Raw genomic sequence first — 12,264 nt, forward strand, 5'->3', positions numbered from 1 at the left:
TGTATTTTACGAAGGTTGTTATTTTCAAATATTCCAATTATAAATATGTATTTCAAATTACGGGAATATCACAGAACGTTGATCATAATAGTTTTCGAGCGTGTGAAGAAATTGGGCCTAAAAAAAAAATCTGAAGGGTTGTGTACAAGACACGTCCGCTCGACGTAAACTACGTAAAACCTCTTAGTGCAATGGGAATCGTAATATCATATGAACATTAGGTTGTATACATGACACAATAGCGAATTTCAACCAAAAATTATCTTAAACTGTTTTCAGAACAAACATTTTTCTCAATCACCACCGACGACCATACAGATGTTACTTGGGCCGGCGCAGCCATCGTCTCAAGTCAGTTCAAAAAGCTGCTCTCACGCGCGCGTTTGCGGTTTTGCTTGAAATCATCGTGCGGTTGGCAAAAGCATCGGCAGCGTTCAATAGAACTTGTTTAAATTTTTCAGTAGAACAGGCTTGTCGACAGCGAGTTAAAATGAGGAGAAAATTGCATTTCCACAATTCTGCTGTCACCGACGACAGCCACTCAATGATTTTCCGCTTATTTGCTACATACGTCATCTTTGTGAATAATTTATTGCAACAACTACCCGTCAACGAAAGGTGCGTGCGTTACAGCAATCTGATGTCCGTGTTGGGGATGCATGAACGGAGTTGGTTGGTTCTGAATCTTTTACCAGACGTGAAAGAACTAAAATAGTTTCACGTTGATAATCAATAGTTTTAAAACAATTAACGAATTGGTGGAAAGTTTCCGAATCTATTGATAATAAAATCTCGAAAATTTATCGAAGGATAAAGTCGCTATTAACTTTTGAAATCTTACATGATTTCGTGACGGTCCCCAATTTGGAAATTTTCATTTGGCACCCTGTATCCGAGGCTTCCTCGGTTTACGTCAAAAAAAAAAAAAAATAAATACACCACACTCCAAAATAGTATATTGTGATCCAGCAGACAAATCTGCTCGGAAGCACCGAAAAAATAAACATCACAGGTTGTGTCAATCTGAATATAGAAATCAGCAAATAATAAGTTTCATAATCATAATCTGTCGAGCAAAATTGATATGTTTGCTGGTACTCGCATTTGGTTTTTTAAAAGCTAATTCCAAAAAAATAGCATTTTATTTTATGGATCTTAGTCATGAAATATGAGATTTTGTTCGAAAGAAATGTAGCAAAATAGTGAACCAACGTTGTCCCATATTGAATGACCCGCATATCAGTCTCATTAGGAATTTACATAAGTTGATTGTTCAAAATTTAATTATTTTTCCATTGATCTAAATTGCTCAACAGTAATTTATTAAACGAGAAATATCTTGTCCAAATTTCATCAAAAACGTTTCAAATGAATACAATTTCAACTGAATATTTGGCCATCTGGTGGCTATATGTTCTAGAATAAAGATGTATCAAGAAACGCATATAGAAAGTCAGAGCCGAATATATTTTAGTTTAGCTTAAATCACAACATGAACAAATGCTCACCGACGAATACATAAAATTATATTCACTGGATTTACAGTAAAATGGATTTTGCTGGATAATAAAATAGAATAAAATGTGCGAAAAATTGACGACAATAAGCTGGCGTAATATTCAAGGATTTGTTTTTGGGAAGTATTTATTTTCTTTCTTTTCTGGAAATAACTCAGGGAGTTTAAATATAAATGTGTGAATAAAAACTCGTAATGACATATACTCCTTGCAAAATCCTATATGAGTGCGAATGCATGCCTATGTTAATCGTAATACAATCGAAACCACTTCCGTCCAAACGGCTTGTTGAAGTTTCAAGCAGTTGTAAAGATATAAATTGTGTAGTTTATGTTGGACAAAAATCCGAATCAGTTCAAGATGTGCAGTATGGTGCAGTGGTAGAGTATCCGCCTGCAAATCCAAAGATCGCATGTTCAAGACTTGGTGCTGGTAAGATTTTTTTTAATTTTTCATATTTTTATGTATAATCGTAATACTGTTCTCATGATGTCGGAAAAAATCGTATAATAAAACTCGTATGTACCTATATCGCCTCCACTTTGGTACGTATATAGCCACTCTGTGCATTATATACGATTAAGTTGGTTCTTATATAATAACCTATATCAAGAGATATAGGTACCAAAATGTTGACTGGGTGAACAAATTCAAATTTAATTTTTGGTGATGTGTTGAAATTTATGCTGTAAAGCGTCCTTACTTAACTTCAAGTATTAAAAACTATTTTGTGTCTACTTCCGGGGGTTAGTGGTGGTTGCGCCCATTTGGGTCAAAGCCGAAAACAGACCTAATCAATGTTAAAATGAAGACGCTGTTACTGCTGCAGATCTTAAGGCATGGGCTTTCGAAAGTCCTTGAATAGTATAGCATATGTTGAATAACAATTCTCGAAATGAATTCAGCGTTCCAAAATTACATATTAGGTTTTTTTTCGGCATTTGTTTGGCGGCCCGCCATTGTGCCTCAACTTTCTTTAGCCAAACTGCAGGAACGCTACCAATTAAATTTTGGCGGTTATGTTTTTCACGTTGAAGTAACTTACCGAAAAACCAACTATCTTAAGCGTAAAATATTGGTTAAAATGTGAGTTTGCGATTGCACGTGTTTCGCAACGGACGCAGTTCCTTGTAGGGTCGAAAAGAAAATCAATTAGTGAGTGATTGAATGTGTTTCGAGTTCTGCTTTGTACAGAAATTGATAAGAAATTATGATCTTCAGTGCGCGTTCGATCGTATTTTGTATCCGATTCAGAACGATCGCGCGATCATTAAATTTATTAGTTCTGCTTTGTGTGCGTGAGTGAATCACTTTGACATAACTTCGTACAAAATAATTATTTAACTGCCTACCAAGTCAGTACTTCAGATTACATTCTCATCTAATCAACTATCCCTTTCCATTGGTGCTCACGGAGATGCAGAGGATTCCTCAGTCTTTTGCGGCAATAAGTTTCAGCGATCTAATTTTCCTCTCTTCCTTCTCCTTTCCTGGTCAAAAAAAGTTTTCAATTCACGCCATGCATCGCAGAGATCCCAGAAGTTTCTGAATTAGAAAGAAATGGTTTTTGCCATCCGAAATTTATGCACTGGGGTCCGTTTTTATGCGGTTAGTTTTTGGTTGTTTCTGATCTTTGGATTTGCCAAAAAATTGAGATGACTTCACAACAAATCAAAGAAAAATCAGTAGTATTTAATTTGTAGTGATTGAGGTAGACCGAGAAATTGATAAAATCCATCCACGTAAACAGTGTAGGAAACCTTTCTTGCTGTGTAGTAACCAGTAGGGTAGGGTAGGGTAAGGTAGGGTAAGACGGTATAATATGCACTACCTATGAAAACTTGCAAATGCATTGCCTGTGAGTAGGGTAAAACGACCTATTATGGAGGGGTTAAGCACCGTGTCGAAACAAAATTGATTACAAAAATTCTTCGAAAATTACCTGTTGGTCGATTTCCACATTGTAGTAGTTGAATAGGATGCTCGTTAACTATAGTTTCGTAAATATTACGTCAATTGTGCTGAAATTATGTTGTTTTGTTTTTATCACAATAAAAACAAACTACCGCAATAATAGGACGCAGTTGCCTATCGTTGCGATATTTTTTGAAGGTCAGTCCTATTGTTGCGGTATTGCATGTAATTCTTATGGAGAGCGATACCGCAACAATAGGACCTTAGCACTACCGCAATAATAGGCTCAAAGGATTCAAATTTTTAACGAAAAATGTTGATTTTTCATCGTTTTGAACGGAATTTTGTCAAACAAAAGCTGTTCTAGTCGTTAATCCGAAGAGTTTTAGCGTACCCACAATTGTTTGCAATGGTATTATATCCAGAATGGACTTCTTTAACACTACCGCAACATTAGGGCATACCACAACGATAGGACGTTTTACCCTAGTCATATAAAAATATTACTGAAAACACGTAATAAAGCTTTTTTGAAAAGTCGTGAAGAAGTGGATTTCAAAAAGTGCCTGGGCAATACGCCCCACCGTAGCAAAATACGTTTCATAGCCCTTCATTAGTATTTTATCTGTCCCATAATAAAAAGGTTACAAATCCTTATGTGCTTGACATTTATGCAGGTATAAATAACATTTCAATATTTTCCATACATTTTGGAAGCAACTGCTGCATGCTCGCTGCGCTTGTGTCCAGTTGGTAAGGGCATATCGTCCTGCCTACACTGGGGCGTATTGACCAGTGAAACATATTTTCGAAAATCGTTACATTTTTGAAGATGAAAGCAATTTTATATCATATTAACCACTGCGAAAAGTTTTTTTTTGTTGCCCAACTGAGCATTCCAGTGCAAATTTTGGGGACTGTATGCTAGAGTCGCCCCAGAATGTTGAGCAAACAAGCATTAAAAGTTACATCAAAACCGTAGCTTCTTGTATTTTGCAATTACTTTCAATATGTAATACAAAAATACTTCCACATTCATGTAGTATGATGGTTTTATAAATATTTAAAGTTACCAACTGATTTTTACCCTTAGTTAGTTATAGTTTTCTAGAAATCAAAGGGGGGCGTTTTGGTCAGGTGGGGCGCATTATACCATCTTACCCTATTTAGAATACAATAAAACATATAGAGCAATATTGAACAGCACCATTGTATTTGATTTTCAATTTTAACTCTTTTCCAGTTAACTTATCCTGGTCTGCTTTGGGGATAATTAGGGATTAATTATGAAACGGAAGCGCCAGATGAGATTCTCGATCTTACAAGCAGCTTTGCTGTATAAATAAGCATATTCTCTCTAGAGGACAAGATAATCGGTGAAACTATTTCAATTGGTTTGGTGGTTTTTGCGTAGATTATCATATTCTGTTACTGAGCCTGTTGCTGCATCCGCTTCATTATTTCAGCTTCTACCTTCTAAATCAGAACAACGGTTGGCGGCAACAGAAGAGTTAGCAGAAGGCCTTGCGGTTTGCAGTGTCTATTAGCTGATATAATTTATCGAGTGGTCGAGTGGATTACGTGGTTGCCGTTGGTTTTGGAATTGAAACTAATTTACTTGACTCTGTGTAGTTAAAAATATAGCCGTAAAATTCGTTCCGGGTTGAATCTGTTGATCTGGTGTTGATTTATTATAGCTACGTTTGACATCTTTTGTGAATCTAATTCATTTTGATATTTGGTGCAATGTATTTCCTTGAAATAAAGCCTTGGTTTATTCTCTTAGTTTGTATCAAAATTCATAGAAGAAACTTCAGCAAAAAAGGGTTTTACTTTCAAGGATCCTAAAACCAGTAACTTTATACAAGAACTGTGAAAGTAAACCCGTGAATCGCCTTTTCCCTCGTTCCACGTTTTTTACCCCAGCCCCACTATGGGGGATCCCCATACAAGCGAGCGGTCAAAAATAAAATGTGGCTTTTAAAGCAAATTTTAACATAGTTTTAGCTGGATTTGATCAAAATAGCTAGAAAATATCATTTCTAGTACCCCTTCCTCTCTTTTAGGGAGCATCCATCAAATACGTTATATTTTTTTTAATGATAATTCGATTAATTGTCACATTAACCAAATAAGGAAGAATTATTTTATTTTTTTTCTAAGGAGAAGAAAGGTTGTTGTCCACAAACTAAGGGCCAGCGTGCCCCTCCCTCTATCCTTTTGAAGACTTTTGTATAATAAATATATAGAAATGACGGCTTTGGCAGGTTTTGTTCTATTATTGTCAGGGGGGAAATTCGGCAACAATATGCTTTGATATGCAAAGAATGTTTAGGCCAAATTTGAGCATAATTGATTATAGAAAACCCCCCTGACAATAATAGAACAAAACCTGCCAAAGCCGTCATTTCTAAATACATATTTTTGTCTTTCTTTTGTGGAAAAAGTAACAAAACGCTTCATAAAAGGGAAAAACAACAAAAACATACATAAACCATATCGTGGTTGCGAAAGGCCAATGTTCTATGACATTTACGTGTATAGTTTTGAAAAATATATAAGCTTATATTCCTTATATTTGTTCCGAATATTAGATTTCCTAATTTAAAAAACAACATAATTTTTTCTCAAAACTTTTGGTTTATTTCCATTATTTTCAACATCATCATTCTTCTTCTCTATCAAGGTCTATGTCTTCAACAAAATTTTCTTCAATTTCATCAACGACATCCATGACGTCATCTAAAGTAGCAGAGGATAAATAACTTTTTGAATCCTGCAATTTTACTTTAATTGTTGATCCTGTTTGTTCTATTGAATCTTCAGGAGGAGCGCATAGTTTCTTTGCATCTTTAATGACATCGTAAGGCGGATATCGCGAAGGAGTGTCATAATGAATCGATTCATACTGATATTTACTTAAACCAGTTTCGATTAAAAACCCAAATGCTTCTTCTGGCGTCTTAAGCTTATATGAATCTGTTGAATGTATTCTAGAAAAGTGATGCTTGTCTTTCAAAAGTTGACCGATAACTTTGACTATATTGACATCACGTCTCTTGTACGCTGTCCTCCTGGTAAGCAATAATGCCTTTTCCACTGTATCTACATTGGGATTTAAACATTACTTGTCAATCGTAAGACGCTTACTTCTATCACTCAATTCCCGGTCGTCCGCGTTTTAAATACGTTGTAGAACATGTAGCAACATTTTTTTTCTTCTTCGATGAACTCGTCAATATCAAACTTGGTTTGCAACCATTCTCGGTTGACATACTCAAACCTTTGCGTACATCGAGATGCCTCCTTCCATTTACAAATGAATCTGCTTTCCAATTTGTATAGTTTCTCTTGCAAACGACACTTCATTTCTTCTTTTATTTGAAAACTAGTACAAATATATTCAAAAGCATTTTTAACATTATCCTTGCGTTGCAGCTTTGGATCGAAATTTGGGAATACCGATTTGTTATCCATTAGGCGCACTTGTCTTTCACTTCTATTTCAATAATAATATAACTCTGCACTCAACTGCCGCTTATGTAGTCTACTTGGGTACCTAATTACTAGCGGTAGGTATTCACTACAGCTCAAGACACTTACCTTTGATATTTCTTGAAGAGAGTACCCGCAAATGTGTCGATAGTGAAAGGGTTGAAGATTTCTTAGATATTCCTTTCAAATTGATTTACCTTGAAAATAGACTATTTTTGCTTGTTAATCATGCCTAAAACTGCATTTTCATTCACCTTAAAAAAATGGGGATAATAATAATGGTAAATTTTAAATCAATATGACACGGTGAAAAATCAAATTGAAAAATAAAATAAAATTGAATTATCTCTGCTAATTGCAAATACTGGTGAAAAATTTCTTCGATATTGCAGTCGAAGCTTTACTCTTTATGTGTATCATGATTAGACCCGGGGAAAATTGAGGAAAAAAAAGTTCTTCACTATCGAAGTTGAAATTCGCGTTTTTTTAAAGAAATTTTTGTGTATCTGCATTTTTAAAAAAAAAATTTCGCGTGTATTACATTACGTGCATTACTTTTTGCACACCATTTGAAAGCTTAGACAACAACCTTTGTAACGATGTATTAACATCATGGAAAAAATATGAAATAAAAATTTAAAAAAATAGTTGAAAAGCGAACATTTTTTCAGTAAATTTGTCTAATTTTTCACCAATTTTTGACTTTGGCACCTTGTATCTCTGGAACTAAAGTACGTAGAGACTTCAAATTTTGGATTTTTCCTAATCAGAATATTGGTAATCTATAAAAAATATTTAAAAATGATTTGGGAGACATGACATTTTCGATTAATGACCGCCTGAAATCCTATAGTGAGCCCCCCAAACCGATTGAACCTCTTATAGTCAGTAACAGCTCTCCGGTGGTGGTCATCGTCGGTCCATTCTACCTCATTCACTTCGCCACACAAAACATATTGCGGTTTGTATGGTGCCAGTTGTTTATGTTTTCACTTTCAGGCTGCTGCTAATCCGCCTCTGCTGAAACACTTCTCAATCCGACTTTGGGAAAGCGGCAGGGTTTGAGTGCGGGATTCACGTTTCGGCTCTCGTAGCAGCAAGTTCACCGTGCTTCCACCGTTCCATTGTATAAACGATAGTGACCATCAATTTTCCTCTTCGCTACGGTCAATTGGTTTGCTATACTCGTGTGACTCTTTAACGGCGACTGGCTTGAAGAGTTTCGGCGGTGGTGGTGGTGAATCATTTTCGGGATGCCAAATTGTGCGAAAAGAAAAGCGACCACCCATTCTCCATCTTCAAGCGCCGATTTGCGAAGACTTGACTACTTACTCGGTTGGGTGTGGAAGAGGCTCTTCTCGATTACAACAAGATCTCAATCGGATTATTTCGCTACTCGACTTCGTCATCGTTGTTTGCCATGTGTTGCTGGAAGGCTGCCGGCTTGTTTATGGTCAATTCGCTAAACATCTTACTCTTGGCGGGTTCGATTGTTAGGAGTGCAGAACTTGAATATGGCGACTTGATACCCTCAAGTAGTACTATTCTGTGCAGCAAGAGAGATCGATTGTATTGGTGAAACATGATTTTCCTCTTTATTGTCAATATTGTCTCGATGAAAACAAGAATTTCAATGACGATGAGTCAGACCGACGGCATCAAAATTCATTAAAATTCTTTTAAATCCGCCTTTAAATTTGCCTTTTGAAAAAATGCTACAATATTACGGAAAGGCTAGGTCCATCGAACTAATAACTGTCCATGATATCAATGGGAATCAATGAGCACGGCTATTCATCTCAGCCCACTCACCCCGATACGAAAAAAGCGCTCACTCACTCATAAAGCTGCCTCAAAAAAGCACACATCAAATCTGAAGGAAACATGAAAAAGCCACTTGGCTTGCTTACTGCCGTACGTTCGTTGTGGTTGGATGGCGGTGGGATTTACGAGAAATACGGTGTCACATACCTAATACCAACCATCCATTCTTCCTATCGTGTAAACAGGTTAAAGAGGTTCGGCGTAGCTTTTCGCGCCGCATGGCCACTAGTTGACATTCTGTTCTCGCGCGAAACGGTCGCCGCTGCATTTTTGGTTTATTAGGCGGGTCAAATTCGCGCGCGCATCTCGATACGGTCGGCGTGGTGTTAGGTGCTGACTTCGGAAATGGTTTCACTTTTAACAATTCGCCTTGTGGCATGTGTTTAGCAGTAATTTGTAATCTGGTGGGTTCACATGAACAGTTGATCGACAAAATAGCTGCTATGGCGTTTTTAGTGAATGTTATAAGTGTCGAGTTGACCGATAATAGGAGCCAAGTGTGGGACGGCGATTGACAGTGAATTAAACTTCAGCTTCAGTTATGAAACTTGTGTTGAAAATATGTCTAAATATGTGGTTCCATAAAACTACTTAATGGTCAATGTTATGTTTTTCGCAACTGTGTTCGCAATCATGAGAACTGTGCTATAACACACCAATTCTGCAATCAGTTTTAAGTTTTAGATTCCAGTAATTTGTAAAATATGAATTAGGAACAAAAGGACGAAAGACAAGAAAGTCGAAAATCAAAAGACAGAAGGGAGAAAGGATTGAGGGAACCTAATCTTCTTCTTCCTTCTTCTATATCTATATATATCTTCTTCTTCTTCTATATATAACAAAGTTGGCATTTGTACGACTGACTGCGCAACGCTCAAGAATAGACAGCCCATTTTTTGCTAATTTATATTTTATTTCTTCTTCTTTTTAAGAGGAAAAATGTTATGATGAAATTGGAATGCTTTGAAAATCAAAACCCAATCTTTTCGATGAAATGATTTTTCGTACAATTTGCATGGAATTTCTTGATCATCTATATATGTATATGAAAAAAAAAAGTTGTAAAAACAAAAATGAGAGATCATTCTGAAGAACCGATTTGTTTTCTAGATAAATTGTGGAAGCATAAACTTGTATCAGAAAATAATTGATCAATTTTTGGTGAGACAAAGTTCGCCGGGTCAGCTAGTTTTTGTATATATTTGGATTTCATACACAGGATTGAAACAAAGTGTCAAATGATATGATAAGAAACATGCAACTGAAGTAAAACTTGTCTTTGATAAGATTTCTTCATTTATCGATTTTTGGAAAATCCTAGGATTGTTTTGAGATTTCTCGTAGTATCGTAATCGCTTTTCAAGATTGTTTTAAGATTTCGTAGTTTTTCATATTATTATACATTCAAGCACTGGCGGATCTTTACTTAGCGGATACCTCGCCAAATATATTGTCATGCTCCTCCAGTGTGGAACGATTGTTTTTATAATTACAAATATTGACTAATGAAGCAAAAAAAAAGAACTGTTTGCCTTACTTTCATGCCCTTACAAACAATCTTATTTATGATGTTGGGGTCACCCTTCCAAAACAATCGTGTTTTCGATGTTTCAAATGGTTTTCATAGTTGTTTTATAGCAGATTTAGCAAATATATCGGAGCTCTTAACTATAACGGACGAACACATGAATTGATTTCCGTTTCCTTGCGAACAAAATATCACAAGTCAATTAAAAAGCGCGGATTTGCAGAACCCCGATCATGTAATATTCAAAGTTCTCTGAAACGTTCTCGAATGCAGACATATGTATTTGTTTATTTGTTTATTTATTAAAATAATTCAACTAACGGTCAGCGATACGGAAAAAAATCTAGTAACCGATGACGAAACACGTCAACTGATAAATTAAAGTCAAAAATATCGAAGAATTCGTTGAAGCGGCGACTGATGGATCGAATTGGTTAGTGTAGTGCATAGTTGCTAGTCTGTGGTTCTAGAAGCAAAAATAGACGTTGACGAAGAGGTCTTTCAGGTGCATATAGATCAGGGAGGCCACTGAAAATCGATTTTCGAATTCCCGTTTTTTCCCGCTTTTCCCGATAAGTTTTGGCAAATTTTCCCGGTTTATATTTAACTTGAAAAAAACAGGATAAGTAAACACTTATCTTCACTTAAACTTATCTCACTTCACTTAAACTTCAATTAGGTATTTTATTTCCAGATCAAACCGTAGCTGCGCCTAGTTATGCGGAATGTTTTAAAATCAACTGGCACACTGAAATTGTGCGCTTCGTCGCCATCTTGTGTTAGTGTCAACCTGCATTTAATCAATACGGTAATACCACATAAGCACCTAATTACAATATTTTCTTAACTTTCGATTTTTTTTCTTGGTTGCAAAACTTTCTGACAGAGTCAACGGACATTGCATGTCAGTCTAGCGTGGTTCTTCCTTCTTAGAGCATAATGTTCACAGAAAGCAATAAAAACGTATAGTATCTTATAGTACAGCCGAAATATTTTTAATGTGCAGCTCTCTGTCTTATGATCTTACTGATGAAGCTTTTCACATTATCGCAAAATTATGTAAGGAAAGACACCATTTTTTTATAAGGTAAATTAAAATAAATCGATGTTTTTTACTTAGAGAACTAAGTAATGAAGTAAATAAAGCAGTGTATAACTTCATCAAAGTTATTGCTACTAATTTTCTTAAAAATCCACAAAACTAATTGAAACACAGCTTAACCCAAAGACCCATATTTTTTTTTTCTATCAAAATCATTATTTTGTTTTCTAAAATAGATTTAAGCACATTCAGGACAATCAAAACATTCGATTCGTAATTTAATCAATTTTACATTTTAAATTTCTAGGATTTTGGTGTTCTTTTTTAAGTTTTCTATTCATTAAAATAAAATCAATTTAAGATTATTATAATTTTCATAGTTTTGGATTTATTCCTTGTTTTCCATGGGACAAGTTAAAAAAATATCTTGGAGTATGTTACTCATCAGCATAACCTTTGATTATGTTAGGTTAGTAGTGAAAAAATACTAAACTAAAGATAGTTTATTCATAACTATTACAGACAAAATCACAAAGTATAAAAAATACCATTTTTCAATGAATTGTAGAATTTTTAAGTATATTTCTAAACAACTTTTGAGCATGTTTTAAAATGTACATTACTCATCATATTATTTTTTTCGAATTCTGTGCAATTGAAAAAAAGGAAGGGCAAGCTTGACCAGTAGAAGAATAACTTAAAGTTGAATACATTCATTTAAAATAAGGAATATTTCAATATTTTATTCTCTGCTTGCCTTATAACACAATATTTATGATATATGTCACTCATAATCAATATCAAAATTATCTATAACTAGATCTGTAACACGAAAACTGGATTTGGGAAAAAGATCTATTTAATTTTTGTACCTCAAACCATGTACTAAAATCAAATATTTTAGTCTGAATGCGACTGTGTAATAAACATTGAAGAGTAAATTT

General features: G+C 35.1%; 1 protein-coding gene across 3 annotated transcripts in view; it reads left to right on the forward strand.

The window, feature by feature from the left end:
- Nucleotides 1-12,264, forward strand: part of LOC134218455 (sodium-dependent dopamine transporter) — a 123,937-nt gene that overhangs the window by 8,579 nt on the left and 103,094 nt on the right. For 2 of the 3 annotated variants that reach the window (XM_062697460.1, XM_062697461.1), the window contains exon 1: nucleotides 8,953-9,154. The exons of the other annotated variant lie outside the window; for it this stretch is intronic. The gene's annotated coding sequence lies outside the window, so the exon portion shown is untranslated. Of the gene's footprint in view, nucleotides 1-8,952; nucleotides 9,155-12,264 lie in introns of those variants that run through there. 3 annotated transcript variants of the gene reach the window in all.

Source organism: Armigeres subalbatus, chromosome 2, assembly GCF_024139115.2.
Source record: "Armigeres subalbatus isolate Guangzhou_Male chromosome 2, GZ_Asu_2, whole genome shotgun sequence".
NCBI classification, from domain to species: Eukaryota; Metazoa; Arthropoda; class Insecta; order Diptera; family Culicidae; genus Armigeres; species Armigeres subalbatus.